The 22,162-nt window shown below is 41.3% G+C and overlaps 1 protein-coding gene across 4 annotated transcripts in view; it reads left to right on the forward strand.

Moving 5' to 3' along the window:
* LOC126354807 (uncharacterized) overlaps positions 1 to 22,162 on the forward strand; it is a 216,916-nt gene that overhangs the window by 135,932 nt on the left and 58,822 nt on the right. The window lies entirely within an intron of this gene.

A 22,162-nucleotide genomic window follows, 5' to 3' on the forward strand; every position in this document is an offset into this window, starting at 1 on the left:
CCCGGCATTGGGGGAAGGGGGCATGGCCAGCATGTCGTCCCTTGAGGAGGCAGCGGTGTGGAGGTCATTGTGGTCGGTGGCGTTGGGTCGCTGGAGGTGTTGTCATCTGCAGTGGCCCATGCCGGCTTGACAAGCACCTAAGTACCCTGCAAGGTCCTGTGTATGGGGGTTGCAGGGTGGTGTGCACTGTATCATCCCTAAGTATCACAGCTTCATATGTGGCTAACCGCTGGTGCACGAATGTTTTAGGTGGAGTGTTTGCTTTCAGAGCAGGTGCTCTCTGTGCTTGTATCACCTGTTGTATGTTCTCAATTACCAGGGGGTATCCGATGGTATCTTGGAGCGGTGAAGGCTCGACAAACTTGGCTGGTAGGGTCAACGGCTCGCCATAGAACAGTTCGACCACCGAGCACTGCAGGTCATCTTTATATACAGAACGGAGGCCTGGCAGTACCCACGGGAGGGCATGTAAGTACCGTTCCTCGTGGCACATTAGTGCTGTCCATCATTCCACTAAACCGTTTGATTGGGGGTGGTAGGCTGTCGTGTGAATGCAGCCGATGCTGAAGAGCTCGCACATTTTTGTGAAGAGGACAGCCTCAAATTTATGACGTTGGTCTGTAGTAATGGTGCGACCCATGTGGAGAGGACAGTGTTGGTGACTGTTTTGGCCAAAATATCGGCTAGAGGGTTTGCCTTGACCCATCTAGTTGTTCTGTCGATAAAAGTAAGCAAGTTCAAAAAAAATTTCAAATGTGTGTGAAATCTTATGGGACTTAACTGCTAAGGTCATCAGTCCCTAAGCTTACACACTACTTAACCTAAATTATCCTAAGGACAAACACACACACCCATGCCCGAGGGAGGACTCGAACCTCCACCGGGAGCAGCCGCGCAGTCCATGACTGCAGAGCCTTAGACCGCTCGGCTAATCCCGCACGGCAAAAGTAAGCAAGTATCGGTAACCATCCACCTGGGGAAGAAGGCCAACAATGTCAATGTGGATGTGGGGGAGTCTGCCAGAAGGAGAGCAGAAGATGCCTGTGGGAGGCATGCAGTGGCGTCCAACTTTGGACTGCTGGCATGAAATGCAAGTGAGACACCAGTCCCGACAGTCTTTGTGAAGCGGAGGCCATATGAAACGCTTGGTAATGATGTGCATAGTTGCACGAATGCTCAGGTGTGCAAAACTGTGCAGTGCATCAAACACCAAGCGACGCAAAGGAGGAGGTGATGAGGGGGTGTGGCACACCAGTGGAAGTGTCACACCATAGCTCAGAGCGGGTGCCAGCGATCGTCCTGCACGCCAGGCGCAGAGAGTGATTATTGTCAGATAAAAGGCTCACCAAGGAGTCATCATTTGTTGGTGCTCAAGCAAGACTGTCGAAGTCAATTGAGGAAGATATGCCTGAGATCTGGGAGAAATAATTGGTGGCTATGTTGTCGGGTCCTCAAACATATTGTACATTAATTGTGTATTGGAAATGAGGTCGATATAACGGAACCTCCTAGGAGGTGGGTCGTCTGGAGGGTTTGTGAGTGCTTGGGTGAGAGATTTGTGGTCTATAAAGATAATGAGGGGACATTCCTCAACATCTTCACGGAAATATTTAATGGCTTCATAGACCGCTAAGAGCTCTCTGTCGAAAGCGGACCATTTGCACTGAGAGGGAGAAAGTTTTTTTGAAAAGAACTTAAGAGGTTGCACCGCCTCTCCTCTGTGTTGTTGAAGTACTGTGCTGATAGATATTTCGTTAGTGTCCACAGTAAGCAAAAGTGTTGCATCCGGGTGTTGATGGGCAAGCATGATGGCTTCCGCGAGTGTGGTTTTGAGTTTTTTGAAAGACGCATGCATGACCTCTGTCCACGGCACGTGCCTGTCGTCTGACGTTTGTGGCCCACGCAGTGCGTCTGCGAGGGGGATCTGTAGTTCGGCGGCTCTTGGAATGTGGTGGCGGAAAAAATTGATCTTCCTAAGAACCGGCAGAGTTCATGGTATGTTTCTGATATCAGCAGCTGTTTGATAACATCTATTTTCTCTTGTGTGGGGCAGATACCATCGACTGAAACTATGTGTCCCAGAAAAACAACAGAATCCTGTCTTAGTTTGCATTTGTCTTTGTTGATCATCACATTGTGGGATTGTAATGTGTCAAACAGGGCCCTCCAGAGAGGAAGGAAAGACCGAAATGTCGTCCAGGTACACAAAGCAGAATGGTAGGTGTCGTAACACAGTGTCTAATAACCTCTGCCAGGTTTGGGTGACATTTTTCAACCCATAAGGCATGTAAACGTATTCAAAGAGGCTGAAGGGTGTGGTGATGGCTGTTTTAGGGATATCTTATTCATACATTGGTATTTGGTGATACGCTTTCTCACAGTCTACCACACTGAAAATTTTAGCACCTGCAAACTGAGAAGCAGAATCCTGAATTTTTGGTACTGGATAATTGTCCATGATTGTGCAGTCATTGAGACATCTATAGTCATCACAGAGTCTGTAGTAACCATCCTTCTTCGGTGTGAGATGAATTGGTGATGACCAGTCACTGGAGGATGGGCATGGAATGCCTGCTTTTAATAGGTCCAAGATGATTGCTTTGGCTGCTTTGAATTTGTGTGGATTCAGGCGTCATGGTCAGTTCACTGCTTTCTTGTCATTGTAGTAACACATCACAACTTTTACTAATTAACTTGACCACAAGAAGAGCACATTCAGTCTGCAATAGTGAAATGTCAATGTTTGTTGACCGAATGGGTGATACAGATGCAGTGGCTGTAAGGGCAATAGCCTTTTGCAAAGGTTGATGTACTAATGTACTTTGTGGAATGTCTAGTGAAAATTTGTGGTGTCACAGAGGGTCAATGCCTTAGACCAGACAAGTCACCTTGCCACATGAAAAGTCCATGAAAACTTCAAGTCTTTTGACAGTTTGAGCGTTAAAGGCACCATACCTAACACTTTGATATGAGAGTCAATAGCTGTGCAAAACAGTCTGGGCGAGGAAGTTAACGCAGTAGGTGCAAGGGCTGGGGGTATTACACTCATATCAGCACCACTGTCAATGAGGAGACGAGGTCAAGAGCAAATAGACAACCATCGGCGCTTACCATGTTAGATGCTGTTGCTGCTGTAAGGCGTATTTTTTCTTGTGCACGAGATGCTGTGCCTATGGCGCCTCACGAGCTGCGTTTCCCACCGCGCAAGGGCTGCGACATTTCCTGGCCACGTTGCCGAAGTTGGCGTGCAACCAACACAGCGGCCAGGCTGCGTTAGGCAGGGGTGATGTAGAGCTCCTGGTGTCGGCTGTGTCCGTTGTGTAGCACTGCAGTGCAGTGTCGGTTGTCATGGCGGATGTCGTGGAGGCTGTATTTGGTTCCCCACAACAGTGGGCAGATGTCACCACTGTCGTAGCGTGAGTGCTGAGGAAGCGAGCTCGCCCGAATCCTGGAGAGGGAAGGGGGGATGGCGTGCTGTTGAGATTGCTACCCCAACTCTTCATGCTGTGCACTCGCCTGTTAATAATCCTGAAAGCTCAATATGCCACCAAAAGCTTCTCATCCAAGGTGCTGCTGGTGAGCGGCAGGAGCTGTAGTTCTAATGCTTCCATCATTTTGACGAGCCACATCGACCATAATGCTGTATCAGGTGGCAAATCCATAGGTGCTAGCGTGCGGAGTCGTCGCCATAGTACCAATGGGGTGAGGGCATGCAGGTGTTCCTCATGAGTGATATGATGAATAGTCTTGTCTGGAGCTCGAGAAAGTCTTTCAAAAATGAGTCTTTTCGTGTTCGTATATTTCGATGAAGGCGGCGGGCTGATCACAGTGTCAGTAATCAAATCCAAATGGCCATGCAAATGTCCCACCAAACACATGAAGCGTGATTGTTCTGAGTCAATGCCTGTGGTGGCAAAAATAGAGTCGACTAACACAAACCATGTGCTGGGCTGCGTTTTTGCAAAAGTCGGCAGTTTAGGTAACTAAGTTGGTATGGAATCCATGACCACTGGGTGAGTAAGAGCCACAGGAGTGGGAGCAGTCAATATGGCGTTTGCTGGGGAGAGGGAGGGGGGGGGGGTGTAGGCCCGGGGTCCCGTAAACTGTTACACCCCTTGGATCAGTTGTAATTGCTGTCTGATGTCTAACAAAAGTGGGCAAGGTACTAGGAGAGGTCACATTCACTATACACTGTTCAGTTTGATCAGAAAATTGAGGCTCTGCATAGCCAGGCACAGAACTGATTCACGGCACAGATGATGTTGCAGCTGTGTAGTGGCACTGCTCTGAAAGTTGATGCAAAGTTCTGAAGGGTGTTACGCGCCCCTGAGCATGCAACGTTAGTGGTGGAATGTCTGGATCTCTTTTCACACTTTGTCCTGTATGTTCGAAAGAATGATCTTGAGGCAAGATGGCGGGCGGTATGTAAGTGTTGCCTGTGAGTGTTGTGGTACTGCAATCCACTTGCAGGTCAGAGGGCCTCAAAATGTTCAATGTATAGAGTCCATGTGTAGTGCAGGTGGGTGGCGTGGTCAGGTTCTGACCGTAGAAATCGTACAGCGGTACACCTTGTTGCGTAGGCCACATGATGATACAGGTGGTTCACTCGTACACACACAATTGTTATTGAACTCAGGTAGAACATGGGAAGAGCATCACAAACTGTCATCAGGGTCACCAGTGTGGGAGTGTGGGTCCTTATCATTATAAATAACAACCCGTTGATCCACTTGTTAAAACAATAAGCACATTTATTATCACACTTCAGATATATGTCATTACACATCGGAAGTATCACATAGACAGGACATAATTTCCACCTTGGCCCAAAGAGTTCTTGTGTGCCAGAGATGTTATGGCACGTCAGTGTTGCCACAAATGTATACCTGAAACTGGAAGTTAGATGTATTGTAGCCAAGAATTATCTAGTCTAGTGACCATACTGAATACAGGACAGACTGTACCTTGTGTACAGTGTAGAAATGAACCACAGAAATACAACAAAGTTCTTTCTCTAGCAACATTTACATCCAAATACCAACACATTATGTTGGCATCACTGGTCACTGTGTGTAGCTGTGTCCTTGTTGCTAGTGAAAAATAAGCAATTTTAATGTAGATGTTATTGTTTGAAGCATATTTTATATGCAGTATTTTCCACTTTATCTCCATTTGGGTAAATGATAATTTTATTAACTGAGTTTTAGTATTTAAATTATTAAGTACACACACATCATGTGAAGAAGGCTTTAGTTTGCTGATAATAAGAATTGTCAAATATCAAGTAATACTCATTATTAGTGCTGATAAAAGTGACATTTTATTGCCAGTGGGTTGATTAAGATGTACTGCAATTAATTGAGTGCTGACTTCTTGTTTTAAGAGGAAATAAATAATTTTTCATCTTACACCTTAGACTTAAAGCACTAATCTGTTGACCTTAATTTTTGCAGCACATAAACAGCAACAATTTGTGTAGTATGTAGCAGATTAAGTGATTCACTACTGTTTTAAGGGTAAAGCTGATGTTGAAAAGCACAATAAGTGTTGCTGTATAGTTGTCAATCATGGAGTAGTATGTGAAGAATGTCTGTAAATTCTTTGATGTGATCATAGTGGGGAGCTTGATGATTAACTCCGTGGAACTGTAGGCTAAATTAGATTACAGGCTAAATTAGATTACATAAAATTTGAACCAGACAGGTTGTAGGAATTAGGAAATGCATCAGTGAGAGGAACAAAGCTCTTAACTAGATTTGAGCTTCAATTATCTAATAAGTTTGACTTGTTACATGAAGTACGAGGAATAGAGCATCATCCACATGTAGTTCACTGTACAGTGCAGCAGACTTTTAAAGAAGAGACTAAGTGTAAGTTGGTAACAAAAGAGATTAAGAAATGTAGCAAAAATGGTACAGGACACTTTAGAAACCTGGTACCAGGACACAAGTATTGTGAGCCAACCCAGGTGACAGAAGACATATGGAAGTCATGTAAGATATTTGAGAAGGAGGATCAGGTAATCAGAGTCTATGAAATGGAAACACAGTGGCTAAAGACAGAAACAGTAGTATTAAGGATGAGCTAGATGGGATAGTAATGCCAACTGCACACACAATTGTGAGTTTTGTGGAAGTCCTACAGTACTATGATAAACATTAGGCCAACGCTACTGAGCTGTCTGTTCATGGAACTGAGCAGGCTGCTGCTGATTGAATCAAATCTCGAATGAGTGTGGTGGCTGTTGCTACAATTGGGGAATGAGGATATGCTAAACACAGACTACAACCAAATAAGAGAGGAAAAGATGGATTGACTGAGGCTTCTTGCAGTAGTGTACAGGGGCCCAACCTCACACAAAGCAAGATCCCTGTGGTTGTGGTGTCAGAGAAGTACTGTTTCTGAGTTAGGATTCGAGCATGATGTAATGAACAAAGTTAAAATGACAAAAAAGCAACACAAAGTGTCTAGCAAAGCACAGAAAAGTAAGGTTATCTTATTTCACTGGGATGTTAGAGGATTGATTAACAAGATAGAGAGACTTCTTGTCTGATAGAAAGATTTAAGACTCGTGCACCTATCTGAATGCAACATAAGTTGAGAGTTAAAGGAATTAAATACAAAGGACTACACTCTAGCATTTTAGTCATTTGCAGCTAGTATGGAAAAACAATAAGTTGCTACATATATAAAAGAAAGAAAAGAGTTCAAAACATTGAACAAATAGATTATTTAGAGATCAGCACATATTGGGTACTTGAATTAATTCTCTTTGTTTACTGGACAGAAAACACGTTTATTGTAATAGAATGGTATAAGATAATTTATTGAAACTAGTGTCTTTCAGCAGCTACAACCTTCTCCCACTCTGTGGGTAGCAAATGGTTTCCAGAATTTAAAAAAACTCAGTTTATATTGAGGTGTCCACTTAGGAGTAAGTTTTTGAGTATTAAAAGATGTGAAGTGTTTCCTTCTCATCCTGTCTGGTAAGTCTTCCATGACCCGATGTTCTGGTTGGCCTTTCTGAAATGTACCTCATTCCCCAAAACTATCCAGTCCTTTTCCTTCATCCCTCTTCCTTACTCTTCAATCCTTTTGCCAGAAGAAGGAGTCATTGGCTCTGAAAACTTATAAAATTTAAACCCTTTTGTGTTTGTCAATCCCTGCTGCTACTTGGTGAGTAGATTTTTTGATCTATCCATATATGTTAAAAGATGTAAAGTGTTGCTTCCATGATTCTTGGGTGTACTGCTGGATCCATTCACCATAAGTTCACACTATTTCAGTAGACAATGGTTCTGCCATTATCAAATGGTCCCGTTGTTGTTGTGGTCTTCAGTCCTGAGACTGGTTTGATGCAGCTCTCCATGCTACTCTATCCTGTGCAAGCTTCTTCATCTCCCAGTAACTACTGCAACCTACATACTTCTGAAACTGCTTATTGTATTCATCTCTTGGTCTCCCTCTATGATTTTTACCCTCCACGCTGCCCTCCAATACTAAATTGGTGATCCCTTGATGCCTCAGAACATGTCCTACCAACCGATCCCTTCTTCTACACAAGTTGTGCCACAACTTTCTCTTCTCCCCAATCCTATTCAATACCTCCTCGTTAGTTACGTGATCTGCCCATCTAATCTTCAGCATTCTTCTGTAGCACCACATTTCAAATGCTTCTATTCTCTTCTTGTCAAAACTATTTATCGTCCATGTTTCACGTCCATACATGGCTACACTCCATACAAATACTTTCAAAAACGACTTCCTGACCTTTAAATCTATACTCGATGTTAACAAATTTCTCCTCTTCAGAAATGCTTTCCTTGCCGCTGCTAGTCTACATTTTATATCCTCTCTACTTTGACCATCATCAGTTATTTTGCTCCCCAAATAGCAAAACTCCTTTACTACTTTAAGTATCTCATTTCCTAATCTAATTCCCTCAGCATCACCCGACTTAATTCGACTACATTCCATTATCCTCATTTTGCTTTTGTTAATGTTCATCTTATACCCTTCTTTCAAGACACTGTCCATTCCGTTCAACTGCTCTTTCAAGTCCTTTGCTGTCTCTGACAGAATTACAATGTCATCGGCAAATCTCAAAGTTTTTATTTCTTCTCCATGGATTTTAATACCTACTCCAAATTTTTCTCTTGTTTCCTTCACTGCTTGCTCAATATACAGATTGAATAACATTGGGGACAGGGTGCAAACCTGTCTCCCTCCCTTCCCAACCACTGCTTCCCTTTTGTGTCCCTCAACTCTTATAACTGCCATCTGGTTTCTGTACAAATTGTAAATAGCCTTTCACTCCCTGTATTTTACCCCTGCCGCCTTCAGAATTTGAAAGAGAGTATTCCATTCAACATTGTCAAAAGCTTTCTCTAAGTCTATAAATGTTAGAAACGTAGGTTTGCTTTTCCTTAATCTAGCTTGTAAGATAAGATAGGGTCAGTATTGCCTCACGTGTTCCAATATTTCTACAGAATCCAAACTGATCTTCCCCAAGGTTGGCTTCTACTAGTTTTTCCATTTGTCTGTAAAGAATTCATGTTAGTATTTTGCAGGCGTGACTTATTAAACTGATAGTTTGGTAATTTTCTCATCTGTCAACACCTGATTTCTTAAAGATTGGAATTATTATATTCTTCTTGAAGTCTGAGGGTATTTCACCTGTCTTGTACATCTTGCTCACCAGATGGTAGAGTTTTGTCAGGACTGGCTCTCCAAAGACTGTCAGTAGTTCTAATGGAATGTTGTCTACTCCCAGGGCCTAGTTTAAACTCAGGTCTTTCAGTGCTCTGCCAAACTCTTCACACAGTATCATATCTCCCATTTCATTTTCATCTACATCCTCTTCCATTCCTGTCGATCTCATTTTTGAGACGTTTCTATTCCTTTTTGCCTGCTTCATTTACTGCATTTTTATATTTTCTCCTTTCATCAGTTAAGTTCAATATTTCTTCTGTTACCCAAGGATTTCTAGCAGCCCTCGTCTTTTTACCTACTTTATCCTCTGCTGCCTTCACTACTTCATCCCTCAAAGCTACCCATTCTTCTTCTACTCTATTTCTTTCCCCCATTCCTGTCAATTGTTCCCTTATGCTCCCCATGGAACTCTGTACAACCGCTGGTTCTTTCAGTTTATCCAGGTCCCGTCTCCTTAAATTCCCGCCTTTTTGCAGTTTCTTCAGTTTTAATCTACAGTTCATAACCAACAGATTGTCGGCAGAGTCCACATCTGCCCCTGGAAATGTCTTACAATTTAAAACCTGGTTCCTAAATCTCTGTCTTACCATTATATAATCTATCTGATACCTTTTAGTATCTCCAGGGTTCTTTCATGTATACAACCTTCTTTTATGATTCTTGACCCAAGTGTTGCTAATGGAATGAAATGTCTTCTGCAGGCTTATATTGTGTATATCTGCTGGTCTAGAGTTGAAGCCTCATCCGTATGGAGTTGAGACCACCATCTCTGCCACCAAAAACAATGAGCAGGACAGTTCAGATAGCAAAAATTGAAGTATTGTGTCGATTTGGGTTGCAAATTATGTTTACAGAAATGAACTGGCAATTTAATCCAAAATATAAGATAATTTCTTTACTGTGCAAGTAAGAAAATCATTATTGTAGCAGGAAATGCAACACAGACATGATCTCATGCCTACTTCCTGTGTAAATTTTGAAATTAAAAAGGCAAACAGGTGGTTTCACAAGATCTCTAAAATGTACACAAATACCCATTTCCTTAGAGTGGACTTTCTGCAAAGGTGCAATTATACTTGTACAAAACATGGAATGCATCTGAACAGGACTGGCAAAAAATTACTGAACAAAAGAGTTGCCCAAGCATTAGAAAAATACAGCAGGTAAGAAAACTGTTTGCTCAAACCTTTCATCCCAGTGAGGTATACAAAAAACACTGGTACAGATAAAGCAATACCAGATGAAGTGACCACATAAACAAAAACATCAGGGTCCATAGTTCGAAATGAAATAGTGAAACCTACAAAAACTACAATAATAGAAGATATATTTGCCTCATTCTCAACAGAAATGGCTGAGCTGCCATCAACATCAGGAACATCAGAGCAGAGTCTGCAATATTTTGTTTTACATAGCTGTTTCTGTTGCACTACACAGGCCGATGGAGGAAGCTGTATACATATAAAAAGTGGTATAAAATTTGCACCTATTTATTTCCCAAAATATATACCTAAAGAAAGAGTATTAGAGATATCTGTCATTGAATTAGTAGCAGAAAATGTATCGACTGTTTGCTTGTATCGGGCACCAACAGCCTACCCTGTTAACAAGTTTAGAATCATACCTTGACATCTTAACAAAAAGGTGCATAAATCTCATTATGTGAGGAGATTTTAACATGAACATTCTGAAAGAATCAAAACAAAAAACTGATCTTTTGAATCTCCTTTTAACTTTTAATCTAAAACCTAAAATAGAAGCAGCAACACAAATAACAGCAACATTAATGTCAATTATTGACCAAATATTTACAAATATACCATGTAAATATAAAACAAAAACTTTTAATTCAAGCTTTCGGAATCACAGTTCTCAAACAATTTCTGTGGAGCTAAAAAATCATAGTTAACATTCAAAGCAGTCTGTATCAGCTGTTGTCAGAAGCTACAGTGAACAAAATATAAATTCCATTTTGTATTTCCTAACCAGGAAAAAATTGGAAGAAGTTTACAACATTGCAGGCACAAATGAAAAGTTTGATGCTTTCAGTAATTTTCTTATGAATTAACAGCAATTAATCTAAATAAATATAAAAGCAGAGTAATATTTCCAGTTTTTGTGGCGTCTGCATGACCATAGTTTACAGCTTTTGCATTTGTATAAATGCCACAAATTTAAAGATTAGAAAATAGAAAAATATCATAATTTCATGTAAATTTGTTTCCTTTAAAAAACATTATGATCAATGCAATAATGTAAAAACCCTCTTGTTTTTGAACTAGTAAACTGCTATAAGTTCTTGAAAAGAGCAGGAAGACATTAAACTGTATGTATACATTAGCTTACAGTTTTATGTATGTAAACTATTCATGTTGTAGTAGATATACAATTCATAATTATCACATAAATTCATATAGTCTCATCTCACAAGAATTGACTTATCCAATATCAGTTTGTAGCTATATACAAAAATGATGAAACAGACCACTTAAATCAATCAATCATATCATGTCTGAATGTCATGTTTTGCTTTGATGCTGCATAGTAGTGGTTCCCATCCCTTGCTCCACTGAAAGCCAGTATTCCTATTGATTAAATTAACAGGTAAATGTATTTTAATTTCTTATTGGTGGTAGCCAGACAATCATTTGCTGATAATTCATTTTATGTCCATTTTCAGTGCAGTGTCCTGTTACTGCAGACCTGTTGGGGTGTGATAATTGGGTGTACTGCCCATGTTCTATACATTGATCTTTGATTGTGTGGATTATTTTTCTTCAATTGATATTTTTTTTTAGTGGACGATGCTGCGAGCAGACCACTGGTGTAGCCATGGAAAGATTTATCTCACCAGTTGTCATATATCTGTTCATGGAGTACTCCAAGGGCAAAGCACAGGAAACCATTGAACTATAGCCTGCTTGTTTCTTTTGTATGTTTGATGAAACTTTTGTCATTTTGCCACATGAACTCAGAAAACTACATAATTTCTTATAACATGGCCAACTTCCTTTTCACAGTGTCCTAGCTCACCACAGGCCCGACAACTCACTTGCCCACAGTATATATTATAAGCTAACACATACTGATTTATATCCCCTTGTCTCCAGCTGGCACCTTTCCTCACAGAATAAAAGTGAACTCAACATTCTTAGTACACAGAGCATTCTCTTGAACAAAGTCTGATGGTAGAGCTGCAGCACCTGGAATATATCTTCCACAAGAATGGATCCAGCAGGTATCCTTGCAATGTAAGAGTCCCAAGAATGACACAGAAGATGAAAACATCGAAGAAGAAGATAAGAAAACTGCTTTTATATCATTTGCTGGAAATTTATCATCAAAAATTAGCATATTACTTTTTTCTTTGTAAATGCCACATAACATCAGTTTTCCAACTGTCAACCAAAACCAAGCTTTATTAGAGACAGTGAACGACAGTCTGGGTTCCAAGAAAGTGGGGGCACACCATGTTCTGCGTGAATGACGAAAAACTTATATTGGGCAAATGATGTACACAATTGAAGATAAGCCTGCAATAGATAAGCACTGCAATGAAAATAGACATAAAACAAATTACCAGCAAACCAAAGTCCTGGCTGCCACTGATAAGGAGCAATTGAAATTCATTTGCCTGTTAACTTAATCAGCAGGGGCACTGGCTTCAAACTGAACAAGAAATGTGAACAAATACTGAGCTCTGTCAAAGCAAAATGTGACACGCAAACATGAGAAGTGCCAGGGATAGTGGTCAACAGGCATCCCATGCACTGTCACATCCTCTTTGTTGACAGTAAGAAATAATTCAAGCTCTCATTAGAAATGTGTGCTTGTGAATTAACAGTGAAAAGCAATTCACTTCTTAATTGTAACTTTATATAAATTGCCACTGCAAAATTTTGACATGTTTATGATGCACATGAATTCCTTACTATGTTATCCATGAAACAACAAGCAGTTAATAGTCTGTGGAAAATTCAGTGTCGATTTGCTAAAGGATTCTGATACGAAAATGGTTTTTAATGCTTATTTGGCTCCTCCAGAGGGATCTCAGTAATTATTGTAACTTTCCAACAAAAGTGGTTCAAGACAGTATAACTCTGACAATGTTTTCCTTGATGAAGCTCTAAGTTAGTAAATAACTATGTACCCAGTACCAAATACTCTGATCATGATGCACGGTTAGTTAGGATACACTAGACAGCACCTTACAGGATAAATTCTCTTCAAGGGAAATAAATTAGAATAATTGACTCCTAAGAACAAGTAAAGATCCAAAAGTAGTTGCACACTACAAAAATTATACAAAATTACTAAGAAAATGTAGTAGAAAATCAAGAAACACATTAAGTCATAAAGCAATATTCCAACAAGACTTATGCCTATATGGAATACAGTGGAATGATAGATGAACAGCAGACCACAAAACAGGATAACATTGATACCGATTTAAATGGAAGGGCTGTAAATGATCAATCACAGGCAGCAGATATTTTTAATAATCATTTCTCAAACACAGTAGGAAAATTAGTTCAAGAGAAAAACCAAAGCATATTTTGCAGAAAAACTCTGAGAAAATTGAATGATAATTTTGTATCAGATACTTCTCGTTGTAAAATTAAGAAAATTATATATTCTCTCAAATACAAAAGCTCACCTGGATTTGACAGTATTTCTGGAATAATACTAAAGAGTTGTTCCCAGACAATAAGTTCTGTCTTTTCTAAAGTATATAATGCAACACTAACTCAGGGCATTTTTACAGATAGGTGGGAGTATACCACTTTTAAGAAACTGATACAAGAGGTGTCAATAACCATTGACCCACTTCATTAGTGACACCATTTTTCAAAATTTTTGAGAAGATTGTGTTCTTTAGAATAGTATCCTATCTGAGCAACAGCAAAACCTTTAGTAACTCACAGTTTGGACTTCAGATGTATTTCTCAATACAGACATTATTTACATGTTCCCTCGCCAAATTTTACAAGCTTTAAATAACAAAATAGCACCAGTTTGTATTTTCGCAACCTGTCTAAGACATTTGATTGTGTGAATCACAATTCTTCTTCTTTTATAGTGTTTATCTCCATGCAGGATGGGCTTGGCTCTGACTAGGTTATAGCAGATTTATTTACATTTAACTTTGTGGCCAGTTGCCCATCACATCATTGCAGTCATCAATTACCCGAGGGAGGGAAGTCAAGGTTCCACCTGCCTCTGAATTATATAAACTTTTTTCTGTATGTGATCATAATTTAACTGTTTGCTTATTGCATTTTTCAGGGTGGGAATTGTGGAGAAGTATAGTATTTGCCGGAATGATTGTAGGAAATTGCTTAAAAACCATGCTCAGCCATGCCTTTGCATCAGCTAAGATTGTTAATCCACCACACAGATTCAGTCTGGCTCTGGCTCACCTTCCTATCTCACAAGATACTGTGGTGTGTGTTATGCTATACAAGTAGGAAGTGTGTGAATCCCACTATCCTCCTAAGTAAACTGAGGTTATATGGTGTTGCTGGTATAAGCAATCAATGGACAATGGTGTATCTAACCAAAAGAATGCAGAAAGTTGTAGATTATAATTCAATCAATGTAAGCAGGGGAGAATCTTCTGATTGGGCATATATTACTACAAGGCTCAGTCTTATGCCAATTACTGTTCTCATATATACAATTGACCTTTCATCTAATATACAACAAGCAGAATTAGTTCTTTTTGCAAATAACACTAGTATTGTAATCAGTCCAAACATACATGGAGCAACAGCCTAAATGACAAATATTGTTCTTAAAGATATTTTTGAATGGTTTTCTGCAAATGATCTCACTTTCAATTTAAGAAAGAGACATTCAGTACTGCGCATAGGGATGTACTATACCAATAATAAATGTAACACATTGGTAATAAATGATAACTAATGTGGAAACTACTAAAGTACTAGGTGTCCATAATGATGATAAATGAAAATGGAAAAAAAACACCTTCTTGAATTCCTGAAGCACACCAGTTCTGTCAAATTTGTACTTCAAAGAACTGCAAATTATGGGGAGAGACAAATCAGAAAGCTAATATATTTCGTGAATTTTCATTTAATACTGTCTAAAGAAATTTTGTGTTGTGGTAGCTCATTGTTAAGGAAGAAAGGTTTGATTCACTAAATAAGTGCTGTAAGAATAATATCTGGTACTCACCAACTGTAATCTTGTAATGAGTCGGGCATTTCGACAGCAGTTTCACAACTATTCCCTCATTAAATTTCTTGTAAATAACCCACTATAGTCCAAAAGAAACAATTACATACACATCCAAAGTGAACAATAACATAAAAAATCAGATATATTCTGGGCAAAGTTTGAAATGTAAAAGAAGTGAACTTGCTTTTTGTCTTTCTGGCATCTTGACACATTTGCATTTTTTTTTACTTGTTAGTATTTTTAACAAAGTCACATAATATGAGGTCGACACCAGCACCGATATGCATTCATCTTTGGACTCTGAGCATTGTCTTTGGACTCTGAGCATTGTCTTTGGGCTTTTCTGCCATGTTCAGTTCTTTATGAGCCTTGCATGTGTTTAGGTGGATAAATGAACTACTGCTAAATGGGTTTTGTTCGGTGTAACCAATCCGAACTATCCCCTCATTGGTGACCCCAAGATGTAATGTCTTCCGTTTTCACCGTTTTATTGTGTCCGCAACCTCCGCATTGGTTATTTTCGTGTGTAGTACATCGACACAGCATTCAAACAATGACTTTGGCCCAGCAACTAACGCCGGATTTTCTGATCGACTTGCATCATGTTGTGGGTGATGTACACCCACCAGGACTGCAACGCGATGCCTATCACTTGATAATTCCGCCAATTTCACAGGACGGTTTCAAGCCTGCAATAATAAGTGAGGTTAGGAGTGCACATGACTCTGGCTATCAAATGCCTTTGTTCCCGCAATATGTGCCCTCCCTCATCGACTGTGCAGTTACCGCTTATGAACCTCCATGCAGTGCAGGACCAATGCCGATTTCTGAAAATGCTTCATCAGACAACCAACTGCCACCAGGACAATGATTTGCCATGCTGAAATCCATGCTGTACTACGCGGATACCTGCCATGTGCTTGGAACTACTTCGTCCACAGATCAACCTCCTCAGCATCCGACCACGCCCGCACCTGCCTTGGTTCAGCATCAGCACATGCCTTCCTACTTCAATAGCTCATCCTGCAACAGGAACAATTACTTGTTATCTGTGCCTGACCCCCACCTCTGTCCCACTGCTATGCCTCAGTGTTTTGTGCCATGACATTCACCTTATCCGTACACTGTGTTTTGAGTGGAGTGACTATGAACAGTGAACATTTGCACACCCCAACCCATGTTCGATATCATTTCCCACATTGTGCTTCTGGACAGCCCACACCTCCACAGCCTCCTTGCAACACAGGTGGCCCTGGCTCTGGTCATATGTTGAGCTTTCCACAGACTAACACGCGTTCTCAAACTTTGAACTTTTTCTCACCTGTCGTCCCCGTGCCGGCTCCAGTCGAGCTTGCGCTACCATTCTCGGCACATCTTAGTGCCTCATCCATGTCGGTCTTCCACGATGCATCAATCCAAACACACCTGCAACGTGTTGAGCTTCTGCAACCACAGTCGACACATTACAGTGTCTCACTAGTGTCGGCCTTCCACGCCGCGACAGATCGCACTGAACCGCAACGTGTCACCTTCATGCTACCACCTGAACAGCTGTTGTTGCCACATCCCCTGGAGGCACACTCTCCTGGAATACTACAGCAACAACAGCTTGATTCAGACAGTGCCACAATGAACTCAACTCGATCTGTTCTTCCGAATATTCTACAATGCTTACCGACGCTGCCACCGTTTAATCCCAACAGAGCTACAACCTGGTTCAAAATTGTGGATGAAGTGTTTGGCCATTACAACCTCAACGAGTCAACCAGGTTTCTGTGCCTCATCACCCACCTGCACGACCAGGAGGACTTCATTGCTAACCTGGTCGATGCCCCAGACTCATCTACTCAGTACACTCTAGCCAAAAAGACAGTTCTACGTCGGCTTGCACACTCAACTGAGGCAGCAATATGGCAAGTGCTCCACGTCAAGCAACTAGGCAATGACAAATCTTCCCAGCTCTGGAGATGGCTACGTGCCCTGGTCAGCGCTGATCTCCTCTCTGACACAGCTCTTCTCAACATCTGGTCAGATAAACTATCTCCTCACATCCGCTTTGCTCAATGGTCTCCCAAACCTGTTGAGCAAGGAATGACAATTGCTAGCAAGCTACACGGTACATCATTGCTCTATTTCGCCAGCCACTGCCTACCTGACAAGTGTCAGGTTCAGACTCATCACCCTACGTCCGGACGTGGCCGGGGCCGTACTGTGCCGACCATTCCACTCGCTCCGGGAAGCAGTAAACAAGCAACTGGGACGTCACTGGCTCCTCCCACGGTCACGCCCCATCCTGCAACCAAACCTGCTGTGACCTCCGAACCTTGGCCACCGCCACTGGCAGGAAATGCAACCGCACTACCCATACTGTTACTTACACACATGGTTTGGTGAGGCGGCACAGAACTGCAGATCACCCTGCTACTTCCCAAATGCCAATTGCAGGTAGGTCTGGGTGCTGCCTCCTGTGCACAACATGACAAGCTCCCCCCAGTGCCCCATTCTGTCTGGGAATGACCATATAATTGCAGACGACTTTACATTAAAGACATTTTGTCAGGATACCTTTTCCTAGTGGACACAGGGGCCAATGTTTCGCTACTGCCTACATCCTTAGCATCATCAAACATCCGCCCTCATCATACTTCACTGTAAGCTATGAATTCAACTAAACTATAATGCTTGGGTTCAACTTCCCACGTCATCTCACTTTCCGCAAATTGTAAAGTCAAGTGGACTTTTTAGTGTGCGAGATTGACGAACCTATACTAGGCATTGACTTCGTGCGACACCACAAACTTTCACCAGACCTAGTGCGAAACACCGTGTTTCATCACCCATCCAAGACTCACTTCCCCTGTGCTCTGTCGAGCAAACCCCCCTGTGACACATTGGTCCGGGCTCATCTCATCCATACATGCTCATCTCTGTCGACAACATTACAAGAAACTATGCACTAGTGTCTTGTTGAGCTTGAACACATCGCTCACCTAAGCAAGGTAAACTTTGAGCTCTTGCTCTGGCTCCACAAAACACAGCTCCAGCTCTCCGATGCAGGAAAGGAATTACAGACACTACAGCAAGGACAAAGCAAGGTCAGTAAGTGTGACGAATCTGCTTGCAGTCCCAGCAATTGAGCCTCCGTTTGTTTACCTCCCACTACCCCTCGCAACTGTGCTATCAAGACTACCACAACATGTACTGACAGTTTCACAGGGCCACACCGTCGTAACACGGCAGTGTTTGATACTTGGCCAGACACAAGTGCGAATGCGCGACGAGCATCACGTGTACCCAAACTGATGGCTCCTTCGCCACCCCTCGTGGACAGCACCTCAAACTACACAACTTTGGCTGCTGCCCACCACCGTGTGACCACCACAAACAGTGCACTTGCACCAAGCATTTCACCCATCACTGTGCTGCCACATGCCGTGCCCTCAGTCAATGGACTCACTAACAGCTCACGAGCTCTACCAAGCTCACACGACCACGGTGCCACTGCTTCAGGCCAGCGGCCACCTTGTCTCGTTAATTCCTGGGACACTTTGCTGCCTTGGCTCCCATTGGATTCGCCGAGTGGCTCCGAACACCATGATCACACCTCGCCTGTCCCGCCCACCACACATTGTAAACAAACAGCCTCCCACACCACCAGCATCATTTCCATCGTTACCAACGGTGTGGTTCACAAGATTTGCCTCACACCAGGTCCCCTGATCTCCAGTAAACCATGTCGACTTTGTCCTAAGCGCCTCTCTGACCTTAAAAATCAGATTTCTGAATTACTAAGCTCCGGAGTCATTGAACCCTTCGCCAGTAGCAGGTCTACACCCATACATATGACACCCAAGAGAGACAGGTCCTGGTGCATGTGTGGAGACTACCGTCGCTAAACGCATGAACAATTGTGGGTACCTACCCCATATCCAACATTGCCGACTTTACCAGTTCCCTTTCTTGTGTTCAGCTCCTCTGTCGAGGACAACATTCGACATGTGCAAACTGTTATGAACACTCTCTTGGTAACAGGCATCAAGACCAACCAGGACAAATTGCAGCTACATCAACCCGCTATCAGTTTTCTTGGTTTTTGGGTCTCTGCTGACGGCATTTCACTGCCCTCCATAGGCCGTGGAGATTCATGTTCCACTGACAGATGCCTTGGCAGGAACCAACACGTCTGGATCTCGGCCCATTCTATGGACCCGTGCTATGTCTGACTCTTTCACTGGCCTCAAAAATCTTCTTGCTGAGGCCTGCACCATCGCACATCCTCATTCCAATGCACAGCTTTTCATTACCACAGACACGAGCGTTACTGACATCAGCACTGTCCTCAGCCAGACAATCAACGGCCGAACTTTGCCTCTACAGAAATATTTCGCGTTTGACAGGAAGTTGCTCGCAGTCTACGAAGCGATCAAGCATTTTAAGACAGACATTGAGAGACGACCTTTCTATGTCAAAATTCATTTTGACATCATCAGTTTATCCACCTTCATGGAAAAACTGAACTCCCAAAAATTTTGCCCCCCCCCCCCCTCCCAGGAGATGTTCGTGCTTTAGCCATATAATATTACATATTGTTTACTACAGTGATGAATCTTCTGAATTTTGAGCACAGGATCAGGGACTTCAGCCTACAAAATGCAAGATGCAAGCATGCCAACACATTGCAGCTAAGAGAGCTTACTGAAGTCTTTGAAGCAGCCAGATAAGTCAAAAAGTTAGTTCCCTTCTTTTACATCCCTAACTCTTCCCAGAAGATATTCGCCTTTTCTTGTGTTATGATAGGAGCATGTTTCATTCTGGTTCCCAACTTTTCGTCTACCAAATATTGACATTTTGACTGCTATAATTTGGCAACCAAAGAAAATCTTCATTGACTTGGATGCTGACTGATCCATTGTAGGTTTTCTTATTGTCTTTTGAACTATTTTATGTATATTGTGGCAACAGATAGAGATTTTACAAAACAACAAGATGACAATTAATTACATGTATTTGTCTACCTTCTTAAAAAATTTGAACCGATTCACACAAGTTTGAAATATAGAAATGCTGGTTTGAAAAGAAAAAATGCTTTAAATTGTTTCCACACATGCAATTGACAAAAGAATGAATTTAACATGCTACATTTAGCTTGAGTTTAAACCATCACATCTCAGTAATTGATAAACATTGCTGGATATTAAAAAAATGACATTATCCATTTATCTATCTTTTTGCAAAGTTTAATCCAATGTGTACAAGTTTACAGAGTATAAATGGGGTACTTCAAAAACCTCCCTGAAAAATGTGTGTTACATTGATCTCAAATCTAAACCTTCATATCTTGACATTGGCTAAAGATTATTGAACACAAAAAATTCATTTTGATGTTATCAGTTTATCCACCTTCAATGAGAGTTTGAACTGATTTGTTCAAGTTTAAAAGTTTAGAACTGGTACGCTCAAAAATCTCGCCAAAAAATGAGTATTTTGCACCTTTTTTCACATAAAATTGTAAAGGTGCACATACAAATGGAAAAAAATCAGGTGCAGCCTTTTCAGACATATCAGTTACTGCAGTTCTGAACTGTAATAATTACAAGATCAAGGGAAAAACATTAATATTAAAGCTGACTTTAGGTCTAGACAAAAATGGTGTGCACATTACTGCCAACAAAAGTTTTGATTACCTTCCCAGTGTTGTAAAATGTCTGACAAAAGCAAATTTAAGTTGGAAAACAAACTGAAAAAGTTTCTCTTTGACAACTTCTGATCCGTAGCGGAATTTCTATTTATGTAATACATCAAAGGTGATGTGCACATATTACTAATTTACACCAGGGAATGTAGGATACCGAGGTAGATTTTGTAGTCTCTACCTCAGTAACACCACTTTCAATCACCATATTGCTAAAATTCTAAATGAGTATGGGATGCTGTTTACTCAAGGATGTACAGAAAACCATAATTTATATCATATTAAGATACACATTAATTCTTCACTACGTTTGATTATTAGATATGGTGACCAATTTGTAAATATGAAAATTTGTTAGTGCATTCAACCATATCAGCCCTACAATTACAAAGGCAAAGTTAATTGTTCTGTTGTAATATGAAAACATAATTTGGATTTATTCAAAAAAAGTCACAGTTTGCACTTCACACCAATCTGTAGTTTATTAGGGGATGTACACTTTGGTAGTTCATTTAATCCTGTCCACAACCAAAGCCATCAAGTCCAACAATTACTTGTTTTGATGACAATGACATTCCACACTTTTGCATTTCATAACACAGTTCAGTTAAAATGTTCCTTAATTTGAAGTACTGTAATCATTAAAAAGTTTTTAAACATTAACATTCTTGAATTTTATGGATGTTGGTGCATGTATTTTTTTATCCAGTATGTGCATGACTGTGGCATGACCCAATACTGAGAGTATACCTGACATGGACATACTAATTAAGAGGAAGGAAGATGGTTCACTAGGCCATATAGTGCATAGGAAGAAGACACACACAGACCTTCATGCAACAAGCTGCCACCATCAAGCACAAAGACAGACAGTGCTGACCACCCTGGTACATATGGCACATACCATCTGTGACAAAGAAAGCTTACCATCCGAGCTGCATCACCTGAAAGAGATCTTCTGCCAAAATGGCTACAGTGAAATGTAGATCAACAGGGTGCTAAAAAGAAAGAAAGAAGCAGTGACAATGCCAGAGGAAGAAGACAAACGTCTCACATTCCTTCTGTACGTGGGGCTGACTCCTGGGAAAAAACAATATCAAAACAGCTCTCTACCCACCACAGAGATGAAGGAACTCCTAGGTTCAGCCAAAGACCTGCTGAAGCTTAACACACCAGGAATATACAGCATCCCATGTGAATGCAGAAAACAATATATTGGTCAAACACAGTGCTTTTTATCTAAAGGCTGCAAAGAACATATCAGGTGTGTGTGACTAGGACTCACAGAAAAATCAGCCATGGCAGAACACAGCATCAAGGAAGAATACACTGTCAACAGCAAAAACACAAAGGTGCTGTGCCAAGTATCTGGCTTCTGGGAAAGTATTATCAAAGAATCCCTAGAAACAAGGATTCATGACAACCTGGTCAACAGCAATGAAGGACAGTAACCAAGCACAGCGTGGAACCCTGTGATAGCAACAATCTGCTGGGAGCGCACCCACCAACGTCCTCAGCCTCAGACAGAATTGCCACACCGAGAGCCAAATGCGGCCA

The sequence above is a fragment of the Schistocerca gregaria genome, chromosome 3 (assembly GCF_023897955.1).
Source record: "Schistocerca gregaria isolate iqSchGreg1 chromosome 3, iqSchGreg1.2, whole genome shotgun sequence".
Taxonomy (NCBI): Eukaryota; Metazoa; Arthropoda; class Insecta; order Orthoptera; family Acrididae; genus Schistocerca; species Schistocerca gregaria.